Consider the following 15,291-nt stretch of genomic DNA (forward strand, 5'->3'; position numbering starts at 1 on the left):
TGGCATGGAAAGAGTCCTAAGTTGTCTTATTTGTAAGTCTGGGGTTGTGAAGTGTATGTGAAACGTGACACTTCAAACAAGTTAGAACCCAGAGGTATCAAATGTCACTTTGTGGGATACCCAAAAGAAACAATGGGTTACTACTTTTACTACCAAGCTAAAAACAAAGTGTTTACTGCTCGTTTTGCTGAATTCTTTGAAAGAGATCTTCTCTTACAAGAAGTTAATGGGAGTAAAGTAGATCTTGAAGAAATTCAAGAATCACAAAGTAACATACCTTCTGAAGGCACTAGCCAACCGCACGTTGAAGCTGAACATACTGTTGGTGAGCCAGAACGTGTTGCACCTGTAATTCGTAGATCTAGTAGAACTCCTCATCAACCTGAGAGATTAAATCTTCTGATTAATTCAGATGAATTTCATCTAGGGGATTATGATGAACCCTCTAGCTACCGTGAGCCCATATCAGGTTTAGAATCTGAAAAATGGCGAGATGCTATGGATATAGAGATGCAGTCCATGAAAGAAAATCAAGTATGAGACTTGATTGATCTTCCACCCAATTGTAAAACAGTTGGATGTAAATTGGTCTTTAAGAAGAAGGCTGACATGGACGATAATGTAAACACTTTTAAGGCTCGGTTGGTGGCAAAAGGTTATACTCAAACTCAAGGAATTGATTATGAGGAAACTTTTTCACCAGTCGCGAGCATTAAATCAATTAGGATACTTATTGCCATAGCTGCTTTTCATGATTATGAAATATGGCAAATGGATGTCAAAATCGCTTTCCTAAATGGCGACCTAAGCGAGGACGTATATATGGTTCAGCCGGAAGGGTTTGTAAATCCAAAGCATCCTAATAAAGTATGCAAGCTTTTAAAATCCATTTATGGATTAAAGCAAGCATCCAGGAGCTGGAATCTTAAGTTTGATCAGAAAATCAAAGAGTTTGGTTTTTCTCAAAACCAAGATGAGCCCTGTGTTTACATTAGAGCTAGTGGGAGCAAAGTTGTCTTCTTGATCTTGTATGTTGATGACATACTACTTATTGGAAATGACATTTCAACTTTGCAAGATGTCAAATCTTGGCTTGGAAAATGTTTTGCCATGAAAGATCTTGGAGAAGCTAAGTATATTCTAGGAATCAGGATCTATAGAAATAGATCCAAAAGGGTTATTGGTTTGAGTCAAAGTACATACATTGACAAAATCTTACGAAGATTTAACATGCAAAACTCCAAGCGCGGAGCATTGCCCATGCAAAAGGGCATAACCTTAAGCAAGTCTCAAAGTCCCATCACACCTAATGAGATAAGACGAATGAAATGTGTCCCATATGCTTCGGCTATAGGATCCATTATGTATGCTATGTTATGTACTAGACCTGATGTCTCGTTAGCTTTGAGTTTGACGAGTCGTTATCAACAGAATCCAGGTGAAGAACATTGGATTGCTGTTAAGAGCATTCTTAAGTATTTGCGGAGAACTAAAGATATGTTCATGGTTTACGGTGGTTTGGAAGAAGAGTTGAGTATTAGATGTTATACAGATGCTAGTTTCGAAACTGATCGAGATGATTCTCGATCCCAGTCAGGGTATGTCTTTGTCATGAATGGCGGGGCAGTTGATTGGAGAAGCTCAAAGCTGAGCACAGTTGCACAATCTACAATGGAAGCAGGATACATTGCTGCCTCAGAAGCTGCTCAAGAAGCTGTCTGGATTAGGAAGTTCATTGCTGAACTGGAAGTAGTTTCCAGCATTGAATCTCCTATGGAAATATACTGTGATAATTCAAGTGCTATTATACTTGCGAAAGAATCACGTGTACCTAAAGGTAGCAGACACATTCTTTGAAAGTTTGACTACATTCAAGAAGTCGTTGAGATGAATGATATTAGTATTCTTAAGGTTCATACAGATGATAATGTGACTGACCCGTTCACGAAGCCCATAACACACAACAAGCATGATGATCATGCTAGTAGTATTGGACTTCGTTATGCTACTGATCTTTTTAATTTATAATTTAGTATTTGGATATTTTTGGAACATTAAACAGTTTTATCATAATGAATTGATATATTGATGGTATGATCATTTCCATTTATATCACTGTGTTCTATATTAGCATGTTTAATCCATGAATAATTGTTGATTATTCAAAATCTCCATAATCAATCATGTTATGGGAATAACATGAATTAAGGTTAATATGAATGTTGGTTATATTTATTGATGATAAATAGTTAACTTGCATAGACCAAATTCATATGTATTCATTGATGATGGATATTGGAATGACCCAACCGAGATATCACTACATGTATCGTTGTCAGTAGTGAATCTTTTAGTGATTATGTTTTTATGTCCTTAGACTTGAGATGCACGCGGGTTTCGATGTGTGAAATATTGTACTTTGATATGGTTAAATGTTGTCCTGAATAAGGCTGTAATAAAGGCCATTATTGGGTATAATATAAAGCTCGTGAGAGACACGTGTATGCAATATTGGATTTGTTCCTCCAAAATGTTTGGAGTTAGATACTTTTGAGCTCCTCGATGAATGAATAAGATATTTGTGTGGCCGCACCCAGATGTAATTAAGATGATACTTAATTAATTTGGTGATCTAATTTATTTCTAAGATCGAGAAATAAAATTGTTAAACAAATGAGAATGACCGATGATCCATATCTCAAGTTTAACTAAAGTATCTGAAACAAAAGGACGAATGACATTTAACACTTACTATAAGCAGTTCTGAGAAACTACCCTTACGTAAATTTAGGGACAATGACCTGTTGCTAGACGGTATTCATTGTTTGTATAGTTACTTGGTGTTGTGCCATGCACAAGTGGGAGTCTGTAAGATTAATGTGCAAGGTACAACATATAACTATATGGCTAAATTTATTTGAGCATTCGGAGTCACACACATATACATCTAGACGTCAAATGAAATATATATATATATGATGTATATATATAATCAAGTAACAAAATAAATGCAATTTTGTTTGTCAAAATAAATGTCAATTCGTTGGTGGCAAACAAAAGTTAATGCAAAAGTGAAAAACAAAAAAGAAAAGCTAAAGATAAGATATGAAATTGTTAGTGACAATTTCTTTTCAACCAATTTTAAAGTTGATTACTTACTCCATAATATAGAAATTAATAATGTTATTTTGCTCCATCAGTTGATTATCAACTGACTAAAAGTATACCACTTTATTACATATATATATAGATATATGTGGCCTTTGGTTTTAAAAGAGAGAGTCAAGGAAAGAAAATAATAGGGTGATCTATTTTTTGTTGTCTTTGTTCAACGTAAACAAACACAAATAAAACTTCAAGTTTCTTTTGATTCATTTTGAGAAGTCTTAATATATATACGGAGTATCATTATATTAATTGTCTCACACAATTAATCAAGGGTTGATTAATTTGTTACTTGAGTTTGGACTATCATCCATTGGCGATTGTTTGAAGTGTAGTGTGGACTATCCAAAGAGACGGTCATACTATTGATCATAAGTTTCTCTCCTACAATCCGTTTCTTCAGGAAAGGTATATCGTTTACTCACTTTGTGAATTTATATATTTTGATAATTATTAGTGGTGTAACTGGATCTAATGGAACCGTTAATCGTGTGCATGTTTTGTAATGTAAATATATTTACTTTTAACTGTCCGCTGTGTTATCTGAATATAAAAGTACACACGGTTTTCCATCACCATATTCATACAATACCTACGTATACACTATCCTCTATCATTCAGTTTGGTTTGGTTCTCAGTAACATTTATTAATGATATATAAGCCAATGAAACTAAACTAATTAAAAAGCATAGTACAATAGAACATAACAAAGTTTAACATACCACTGGTTTAGAATAATCTAGACTATCCAGATCCATTGAAGATCCCAATCTATTATTTTGTCTTCTCCACTTGTCTATTGAACTCCACTTAAAAAACCCTCCACCTCCCATAAATTTGGGCATTCGTTTATTTCCAAAAGCATAGCTGGAGATCCTTGAATTGACTGGATCTTTGAAAAGTGGTTAGCGCTAAGATATATAAATATAAATGTAGGTAGAATTTGATTACATTTTGGTAAGCTTGTTATATTGTTTCCTTCTAGAATCAATCTCTCTGTTGACATTAGATTACTCTACTGACTAGTCGTTTGGGAAAAAATCGTTAAACAAATTGGAGTGTGAATTCAAGCATCGTAAAAGCAAGCACATATTTCAACATATACAAGGGAGGCAAGTAAGTGTGGAAATTTTCGTACGTTTACACAATTGGTCATATCCAGCAAGACTAGTTCATTCAGGCGTGCAATAGCTTTCTTATGAACTCTATCACATTTTGAGCATCTTACATGTGGAAATCTTCATCGATTTCAATCAAAGAAAATAACTAAAATTTTAATTTAAATAAAGAATATTATATTAATTTTAATTGAATTTTAATTGAACAAGGGACCTATTCTGCAAATAAAACTTTTGGTTTTGAAGCATACACATATAACAAAAGTTGAGGGATGTTTACTTTAACTTATTAAAAACTACATCGCTAAAAACCTTACACACTGCAAAACTAGAATATCGGTACTCCGATGGATTCATCTGTATTTCCGAATATCGGTAAGTTAATCTTTAATTTGGTTCAATTCTTTCATATAAGCGATATGTTTGAAAAGATTTGATTTCTGTCTTCATTCCTATTCGACTTTTTATCTTCTTTGATTTAATTCTGTAATTCACACATTTATTTTTCCAATTGAATTTGTAGATCCTGGCTCAATAATTTGATTAGTTATTGTTGCTATACCTTAATTAGAGATTTATTCGAAAAATATCCAAGTAACCGAAATTATTACTATCAATTTATTAGAAGCCCTAAACATAAAGCAGCAGATTTGAATCGATTGTTTTCGGTTTTCGAATAATTATACATTGTTTTTTTTTTTTTACGAGGAACCCCTACTACGAACGGGCACATTGGCCCCCCGCAGCGGGTAAACCCCGGGTAAACGGCAAGCCAACCCTCCACCGCTACCAGGTAAAGCATCCTCGGGCTATTGGTCTCTTAAGTTCGCCCCAAGCGTTTGAAGTGCCTTGAAGGGAATCGAACCCGTGACCTCACCTTCATTGAAAGTGTTGGTGGCCATCCAAGCTATGCCTGGATGGTTTAATTATACATTGTTTACAGGTCATTTTTTCTATAATAGTATTTGCATCAATTGAACTGGTCTAGGATTAAAAGATGTGTCACAGTGAAAGCGAAACTGTAATTAGTTGAAAATTGATAAAAGATAGAGGTAGAACCAGTTTTTCTAATTGAAGAACTGATAAAACAATAAAAATTAATTATTGGCACTAGTTATAAGTCTGCAGGTATAAGTAAAAGGATCCTGTTATTGGTCAACATTAATTCCTCATTCTGTACTTAGTTTCAAGTATCATTGGCCTGCAGCTTGCTTTTGGGTGGTAATATTTCTTTAGGATGGACATTATTACATCCATTTAAGATTCCATTACCCTCATTCTTACCCTTAACAACCTTTTGAACCTTCTTGCTCGAATACTCACCTTTATAAGTTTTGTTGACTACTTTTTTTATTCATGCAGTCGCCTCGTTTTCTATCTTTGAGATGTGTGTTGATATCTCTACCTTTCCCTTCAATATTTCATTGCTTATATTTTGACTATCATTCCATTGTATGTTGCAAGGAGAATGTTCAATTCTGATGATTGATAGAAAATGTTACTCCGAACTATATAGTCAGGGCCATACTATTAAGAAAGTTAAGAAAAATGCTTTCAACCATCAATAATTGCAGAAAAAAAGTACTGTATTTATTTTTGTCAGGTATCCTGTTATTGACAAGTTCATTTATAATATACAGTAACAAAATTCAAGAGTATTAGCTATGTCAACTTGTTTTATGTATAATGATGAACTTGTTTTCCTTTTGAATAAACCAGTCTTTGTTTTCTTGAATAATGACAGATAACAATACTGAGAGGAGGTTTTGCCAGAGTATTTGATTGACTCGATTTTAGAGAAGCTCCCCGTTCAAGATGCTGTGAGGACACGCTTTATCAAAAAAGTGGGCGTACAAATGGACCACATTGAGTTCACTGGTTCTTGATAGACATTTCTCAGAAACATTAGCCAAAAATGAAGCGTTTGGTCATAATGGGTTTATTAGGATCACAAACCAAATCTTTAACTTTCTAAAGGGTCCTCTGTTAAAGTTACATCTTCACATACCAAACATGGTTCTTGATAGCTTCCAAGAAGTCGATCAATGGATTTTATCCTTGTCAAGAGATGATGTTAGAAAACTCGTCCTTATTAATAAAAACCGACGTTATCAACTCCCATGTTATTTATTCCGTTGTCAAGAATTGAGAATGCTAGAACTTGAAAACTGTATCATTAAACCATCACTCGATTTTCAAGGATTTCTCTATCTTGAAAATCTATTGCTCAGGAATATTGAATTTGGGGCTAACTTGCATGGAACGATCATCAACTTACCACATCTTAAGATGTTGAAACTGGTTGCATGCACCAAGTTACATCTCTCCAGTGTGTAGTTAGTTCTCATATATTCTTTTATATCGTCTTCCATATCTTTCTTTGATAACTTAAAGTCTTACTTTCACTCTCACAGTTTTCTATTGTAGAAAATATTCCCAAGTGGCTTCCACACCCAGCTAATAGTTTAAAGTTTCTCAATTTACAAAACTTCAATTTTGGTGACTTGTTTCAACTTCAAGGTGTTTTATGCATTCTTCGAAACTCACCTTACTTAGAACGAATCAATGTGACTAGTCAGATAAACTATCTTTTTCCTGTGTTTCTTTGTTGGGTGTGCTTCTATTTAAGGTAGGTACATTCAATGCAGGGTCACCCTTTTAATGTATTTTCAGGGTCTTCGTAACGTGGATTTGGATGTGAAACCAGCTTTAACTTATTTGGAAACGTCTGACTGTTTGGACCAGACATTGAACCGGTTAAAAACTATAAATATCTTTTATGTAGAAAGATCAAGACCCTTGTTGCTCTTTATAAAGCTTTTACTTGATCATTCTCCCACTCTTGAAAACATATCAATCCGACCGAGTGCAACTGCCGATGCGCATGAAAAGTACAACTTTGCTAAGGATGTTATGCGGTTCCTAAGAGCTTCCACAAAAGCAGAGCTTCTTTTCTTGGATCCATAACCATAATCATTAATAATTATAGTTGCATTGCACTTCATTTATACATATTTAAATTATATGCATTTTATAATTATATGTCATTTTTATTTTGCATGTTTTATATGTCATTTTTATTTTCATTTTCCATGTATAAAATTGGAAAGTTGGTTGATGCAGAATTCTAGTTCTCTTATGTATATAATGTTTTGATGTTTTGATGTTTTGATAAAGTCAATTATTGGTAAGAAATGAGTTTTTGGTTTACAATGATCATAATTTGAATCATGCAGCTTCACGTTGGTCAAGGGTCCTATGACAAGTTAAAACTAGTTCAAATCTGTGTATAAAATGTGAAATTTTAGTGAGCTTCACCTAAGCCTTGAAGATTCAATTAAGTACCTTTAATTAGCTCGGGCAGCTTTGTATCGCATGTCCTCGTCAGCAAGGCTACTCTTACCATATGAGTTCTTTTACCCGAATTGTAAGCGCCCAATCCGGGGGTGTTTTGTGACAATTTCAGGCAGTCACGCGCAACATCTTTATTATGCACCAATATACATCAAATGGCAACACCCTTGCATAACGCAACTATACAAAGCAATCCAATAACTCAAAAGAGACACCATATTTGTCCTTAAAGTGTATGTCGTTTGAATGTTGTCATTCAATGGTTCATACTTAACTCGCTCATATAGTTCTGCAGCTCAAAATTAACTGCTGGCGAATTAAACTTCAAGACAATGAAATCAAATGAACATTGCATGATACTTGATACTTTATCAACATACATCCATGAAGCAACTCTTTCATACGTTGATTTGTTTGAATGAAATATACATAATTGATCGGTTACGAATTTCGTAACGTATCAATAATACATATAAAATTTCTAGATATTGCTTATACAAACACAAATTTAATTGCATATTTACGATGAATGGAAAATAACGTTAATACACACATACATCAGATGAGAAAACAAGAACAAAAACGACAGGATTCAGATCACATAAGGACTATAGTCAAATAAAAGAACATGTAGAACAGATACCTTGTACCAAAACATCGTGCCAAGAGAAATTGATGAAGTCAGCATCACAGTTTGTTAAACTTTAGGTTCCAACCGCACAATAATCAAATGCTTAACTCACACTAAAATGATTTTCCGGTACGAAATACCTCTCCTAGTCTCGGGTTAATTTTAAATTCTGCAATATCATCACATTGAGTTTTGCCTATTTTATAATTGCTGTAGCAGCACCAGCCTCATGAGCCGGTCTGTACAAATCATGTATATTTCTCAATTAATCAAAAACAAACCACAAAAAAGTACCAAAGTTAAGTAACATTTAGGTCGCATAAAGTTGCATGAACATTTGTATCTGACAAGTCGACAAGCAGACTAGTCATGAACGATGAACCAAGAACAAGGAAAGCATCACACCCACCAGAAGGTTCCATGGCTACAACCGCTCTATCCTTTGGTACATTATCACCAAAAAACATAGATACATTAAGTCAATTAGTAAATTCAATTTGTAATTTACACATCGCTAAAATGGAAATGTTACCAGTTATTAGAATTTTTCATCGATTTCACACTCACCATCGGGTCCTTGCTTCAAATTCTGTGCTTATCCCAGCTCCAGTCAAAACAACAACCTTGTTACTGCACAGGTTACGATCAGACCATTTCATACACTGAAGAGCTTTTAAATTCAATTACAACACCAAATACGACTGCATCAGAACATACATTCTATCATCAAATTCGTACAAAAGATAGACATCTTTATCGGTTGGTGGATCTGCATCGGGGACCTTTTTAACACATCCAAAGTGGTGCCAGGAGCTGAGATCCGGCAAACCGTCTGTACATGATACCTAACAGAACCTTACAATATTTGTTAGCTGTATAAACAGTGTCTGTTGCCTTAAAATATGATAAAACATAAAAAAAAAAAAAAAACTATAATACAAATATGTTATATATGTTAACAATTGATAATGCGGAAATATAAATTTGTTTATTGATAATGTATTGAGTATGAGAACTAAGATGATAAACTTGAAAATAATAAAAGAGAGCAGAATGCTTTAACGACTACATTTTGTATAGATTTGGTTAAGTTTTCTATTACAAATGAACATGATTATATACAACTAATGGCCTAACAGCTAATTCCTAGTTGGGGTATGAATCCAAACACATTTTGGAACCACTTTGACCGCTTATTTTTGCTTGTGACGACATGATGAGAATATGATTTCTCTGATCCAAAGGTCAAATACCATAAAATGTAAGTTTTTTATAGTTGTATTCTAACACTCCCCCTCAAGTTGAATAGTGGGATTTTCACAATTCAACTTGCCCAATACATCATTGAGGGGTCTTCAGTTGACTAGTCAATCACGGGCTAGTCTTCAATTTTGTTCAGCCGATTCCCGACTTGAACTCATTAGATTTGCCTCGATCATCAAGCTCCCGACATGAACACAAGCGTTATTGAACCTTTATTGGTTCGCCAAGAAGTATTCAATTTATAGACATGAACCCATTCCAACTTGGACCTTCACTGGTTCGCCTATGAATATTTAAGTTTTCAGACATGAACCCAGTCTAACTTGGACCTTGTTTGGTTCGCCTGAGATATTCAGATTCCAAATCATGAACCTAGTTCATTCTTGAACCTTGTTCAGTTCACTTGAAATATTTAAGTTTCTTTTTCTAGACATGAACCCAGTTTAACGTGAACCTTGTTTGGTTCGTCAGAAGTTTTTATGTTTCCCGACATGAACTCAGTTAAACATAAGCCTTGTTTGATTTGCCCGACATGAACCCAGCTCTATTCAACTCACGGTGACGCTAGAATCAATCTCCCCCTCACCCGTGTGTTGGATATGTACCGGAAACATTATAAAAAATAAAAGGATTAGTAACTTTTAATAACAATTTTTTTTTTCTACCAACATAGAATAATGGTATTATAATCAAACTCCCCCTTGTGCGTTGGGATTCTTTTGTAATAATTTTTTTTTGTTACGGCGAAAATTTAATATATATTTAAAGAAAACCTTCATCGAAACGATGAAGAAAAACAATACAATGAAAGAGGCATGTGAGCCTAAAAAGAAAGACATAAAATGAAGAGAAACGAAAAATAACACCCTGCTAAACCTGACAAAACATTGCTAGAAATCCCACATGATGTTGGGCCATAAAGAACCCACTTTGTAGAATGAAATTATTAAAAAGAAGGGCCGACATAAAATGGGCAATGATCAACGAGGCCTATTTTTTGGTGGGCCTATTTTTTCTTTAGTAATAATTGATCAACGATGGAGTTAAGGCGTAATTAATGGTCAAATACGGGATCTTGGTCAAAAGTAGAACTGGGATCGGGATTATATCTCATTTATTGTGCAGGAGATTTTTTGCAAAAGGTAAAAAAGTTATCTCCTCTCTTAGCAAATTTTTTAAATATTGATGATACGGTTTATTCGAGTCAACCGCGAACTCCAAAGATAGAGGCCGATTCGAGATGGCTAATCTCTAAAGAAAATAGAACAAGAAGAGACTTTTTGGCTAACACCAAACTTTTTCATTCATATTCATTCTAATAAAAAGATAACATATTTATAGTAAGAAACTAGGCTACTAACTGCAACTTCTAAACATGTCTAACCACTGAATCACTACTGGCTACAATTAATGATACTAGATCATGTTGTGGGACGTGGTAACCAACCCATGTTCGCGCATACAAACCTTTTATTTACTACTTAAACTGCCACTAATGCTAACTGTAAATAAAACTACTTCATCGTGCTTTTGTAACCAACACAAACGTCTTCTAAAATTGATGACCGTATCAATACCCACCGGTTGAAAATTAACCTTGTCCTCAAGGTTGGAGAAATCTTCCAAGGTGGTTTGCGGGGCGGTCGTATAAACGAGCACCCATTCTCGACAAACAGCCATAACTTTTTGAACCGCAACATCATCGGAATCTTCCAATCGGGTTCATGTGCAGTTTGAAGAACTACAAACTGTGGTGGTTTGGTGGTGTAACCGGAGTTGACGAGAGTGGTAACGTCACCCATGATGTGACTCGTAACATGTGGAGAACGTGTGGATACGGTACCGTGTAGTGTAGGATGAGATAAGGCGAGGAATTGAGTAACGAAGGTTTCGGTGGATGTGTTAGTGGTTGTTGGAATGTAAGTTTTGGAAGGGACGTGTTCAACAGTATGTGAGACCTCCATGTAAGTGGGAATGGTTTCATCAGTTTCAATTAGTTTGGGCTTGAGGGTGGTGTTGTCGGTGCAAGGGGTTGGATAGGTGTTAACGTGATGGTAAGGTTAATGTTAAGGGATTGTTTGGGTGGTTCGAAAGCGTCGGATGTGGTGAAGGCTGTGGTTCGGGTGGTGAGTTGATTAGTAATGTTTTCAAGTTGGCGGTTCGTGGTGGCGAAATGCGACGAGAGTTGCTTGGTCATGGCTTCTAATTTACGGTTATTAGCCGCAATTCGGTGACAAACCATGTCAAGCTTAGTGTTTGTGGACTCAAAGGAAGCAATAAGAGTGTTCATTTTTTTAACGAGAGTCGCAAGGGACTCACGTTGACTCAATGAAAGCACCATTGATACGGTTTATTCGAGTCAACCGCGAACTTCAAAGATAGAGGCCGATTCGAGATGGCTTATCTCCAAAAAAAATAGAACAAGAAGTGACTTTTTGGCTAACACCATACTTTTTCATTCATATCCTGTAGAGTATGATTTCTGCTCTAATTCATGTTTATGATTATGTATGTGATCGTGTATGTGTGTATGTATATGCCGTATGTATATGTATTGTATTTATGAAGGTGAAGATGTTATGGATCTGAATATGTTGCTGTTAATCTGAATGATACAATCAGTTACAATTGTTGAGGTGTTTACAAGGTTTAGAGAGAATATGCTAAGTGTGTGAAAGTGAAGGTGTGAGGGTGAGAGTAATTGTGAAGGGTTAAGCCTAAAATATAGTCTAAGTGTGGTATTTATATGACACATACCACACTCTTACAAAAATGCTTCTAGTCTCAAATTACATCTATTTTAAAGACCTAACAATCTCCCCCTTAGATGTGATTTGACATTAATCGTCTCTTGACTTTGAACTTTAGAGGAAGATTTGTTAGAAGGCTTGTTGATGATGCTTTTGTCTTAAATGTAAGTCAGGTTCTCTTGTGTCTTCTTGTAAGAAGTTGTTTATGGTAGTTGGTAAAGATTTGTTGATCATTTTGATATCTTGAATTGATGAGAATTCTTCTTTTGAAATTCTCATAAACTTTAAAGTTTTGGTGATGAGAAATCATGTAGTTGATGTGTTGTTGAACTAGTTGAAAAACTTCTTCTTTTGGAAGTTCTTGTCTTTGTTGATCTCATGGTTATGTTGTTGTATGTCATGTTGATGAGTTGTTGAGAATCTTCTTCTTTTGGAGATTCTCTTGATCTTTGAATATCTCCTGATTTTCTTGAAATGTTGTTGGGTAAATGGATTGACTTGATTTGTTGATGTGAGCGAGCCTTAATGATGAAGCTTGAGATGTAAATGCTTCTTTTGCTCCCCCTAAATTGATGCATCTTGCTCCCCCTTAATCATTACGTTCTCTTGCTCCCCCTTGTTTGGACAATATTTGTTTCTTTGAATGTTATTGATTTGATAAGGTCTTCAAAGAGTTGGTGCGGAAGCTTGTTTCATTGGTAGGCTCGATTGTTGTTGTTGTTCATTGGTTTTGAAGATCTTGATTTGATGTTGATATTGAATTGTCTTTGCAAAACTTGTATTGGTGAAGTTCTTGAGTTGATGAGGAAGAATTTGATTGATTGTCATCACATGAAATATCTTCGTGCGTTAGTATCAACTTATCTTTTCTCCCCCTCATGATGTGTTTGTAAAACTAATACATCATGAACTTGAGTTGATACAATTAAAACGACAGAGTGATAATGGTTTAAGATCCAAATATCCATCATGCTAACGATGTAGTGACCCGAACTTTTCCATGTTTATATATATTAATTGAGATTGATATTTACATGATTAAATGTTTCCAACATGTTAAGCAATCAAACTTGTTAAGACTTGATTAATTGAAATATGTTTCATATAGACAATTGACCACCCAAGTTGACCGGCGATTCACGAACGTTAAAACTTGTAAAAACGACATGACGATATATATATGGATATACATATGGTTAACATGAGATTATGATAAGTAAGTATCTCCATAAGTATATTAACAATGAGTTATATACATATAAACAAGACTACTAACTTAAGGATTTCGAAACGAGACATATATGTAACGATTATCGTTGTAACGACATTTAAATGTATATATATATATATCATATTAAGATATATTAATATATCATAATATCATGATAATATAATAATTTAACATCTCATTAGATATAATAAACAATGGGTTAACAACATTAATTGAGATCGTTAACTTAAAGGTTTCAAAACAACACTTACATGTAACGACTAACGATGACTTAACGACTCAGTTAAAATGTATATACATGTAGTGTATTTAGATGTATTAAAATACTTTTGGAAGACTTCAAGACATATATCAAAACACTCATACTTAATGAAAATGGTTACAGTTACTTTCCCATTCTTTTCTTTCATCAAGAATTCTAGTCGTATTCTTACCCGTATTATACACAGCTTCAAAACGTACTTACTATGGGTATATACCAATAGGAACTAGCATGGGATTCCACTCTTGATTATGTCATGTATGACTAATCAATTTTAACTTCTATCATGAGCTAGTCAACTAACTAGAACTCCTTTTAACCCCACTCACCACTCACCAATTACCACTCATCATTCACTCCATTTCACTTCCAATTCTCTTTCTAATTCTCTCTCAACACACACACACACACTATTATGAACGTATTTTTCCAGTAGTTAATCATCATCTTCATCAAAAATCACTTCAAGAATAAAGCTATAATCATCATAGGAAGAACACTTCAAGAACACTTCAAAAATCCCTTCAAGTTTACTAATTTACTTCCAAGCTTTCTAATCCATTCCAAGTAATCATCTAAGATCAAGAAACCTTTGTTATATACAGTAGGTTACCTTTCTTATTCAAGGTAATATTCATATTCAAACTTTGATTCAATTTCTATAACTATAAACTATCTTAATTCTAGTAAAAATCTTACTTGAACTTGTTTTTGTGTCATGATCCTACTTCAAGAACTTTCAAGCCATCCAAGATCCTTTGAAGCTAGATCATTTCTTGTCACTTCCAGTAGGTTTACCTACTAAACTTGAGGTAGTAATGATGTTCATAACATCATTCGATTCATATATATAAAACTATCTTATTCGAAGGTTTAAAGTCGTAATCACTAGAACATAGTTTAGTTAATTCTAAACTTGTTCGCAAACAAAAGTTAATCCTTCTAAATTGACTTTTAAAATTAACTAAACACATGTTCTATATCTATATGATATGCTAACTTAATGATTTAAAACCTGGAAACACGAAAAACACCGTAAAACCGGATTTATGCCGTCGTAGTAACACCGCGGGCTGTTTTGGGTTAGTTAATTAAAAACTATGATAAAATTTGATTTAAAAGTTGTTATTCTGAGAAAATGATTTTTATTATGAACATGAAACTATATCCAAAAATTATGGTTAAACTCAAAGTGGATGTATGTTTTCTAAAATGGTCATCTAGACGTCGTTCTTTCGACTAAAATGACTACCTTTACAAAAACGACTTGTAACTTATTTTTCTGACTATAAACCTATACTTTTTCTGTTTAGATTCATAAAATAGAGTTCAATATGAAACCATAGCAATTTGATTCACTCAAAACGGATTTAAAATGAAGAAGTTATGGGTAAAACAAGATTGGATAATTTTTCTCATTTTAGCTACGTGAAAATTGGTAACAAATATATTCCAACCATAACTTAATCAACTTGTATTGTATATTATGTAATCTTGAGATACCATAGACACCCTA

General features: G+C 34.2%; 1 pseudogene; it reads right to left on the reverse strand.

Annotated features, from left to right (window-relative positions):
* The window catches only part of LOC139875150 (NAD-dependent protein deacylase SRT2-like), an 81,012-nt pseudogene extending 69,139 nt beyond the window's left edge, over positions 1-11,873 (reverse strand).
* Positions 11,874-15,291: the final 3,418 nt, after the last annotated feature.

Source organism: Rutidosis leptorrhynchoides, chromosome 11, assembly GCF_046630445.1.
Source record: "Rutidosis leptorrhynchoides isolate AG116_Rl617_1_P2 chromosome 11, CSIRO_AGI_Rlap_v1, whole genome shotgun sequence".
Lineage (NCBI taxonomy): Eukaryota > Viridiplantae > Streptophyta > Magnoliopsida > Asterales > Asteraceae > Rutidosis > Rutidosis leptorrhynchoides.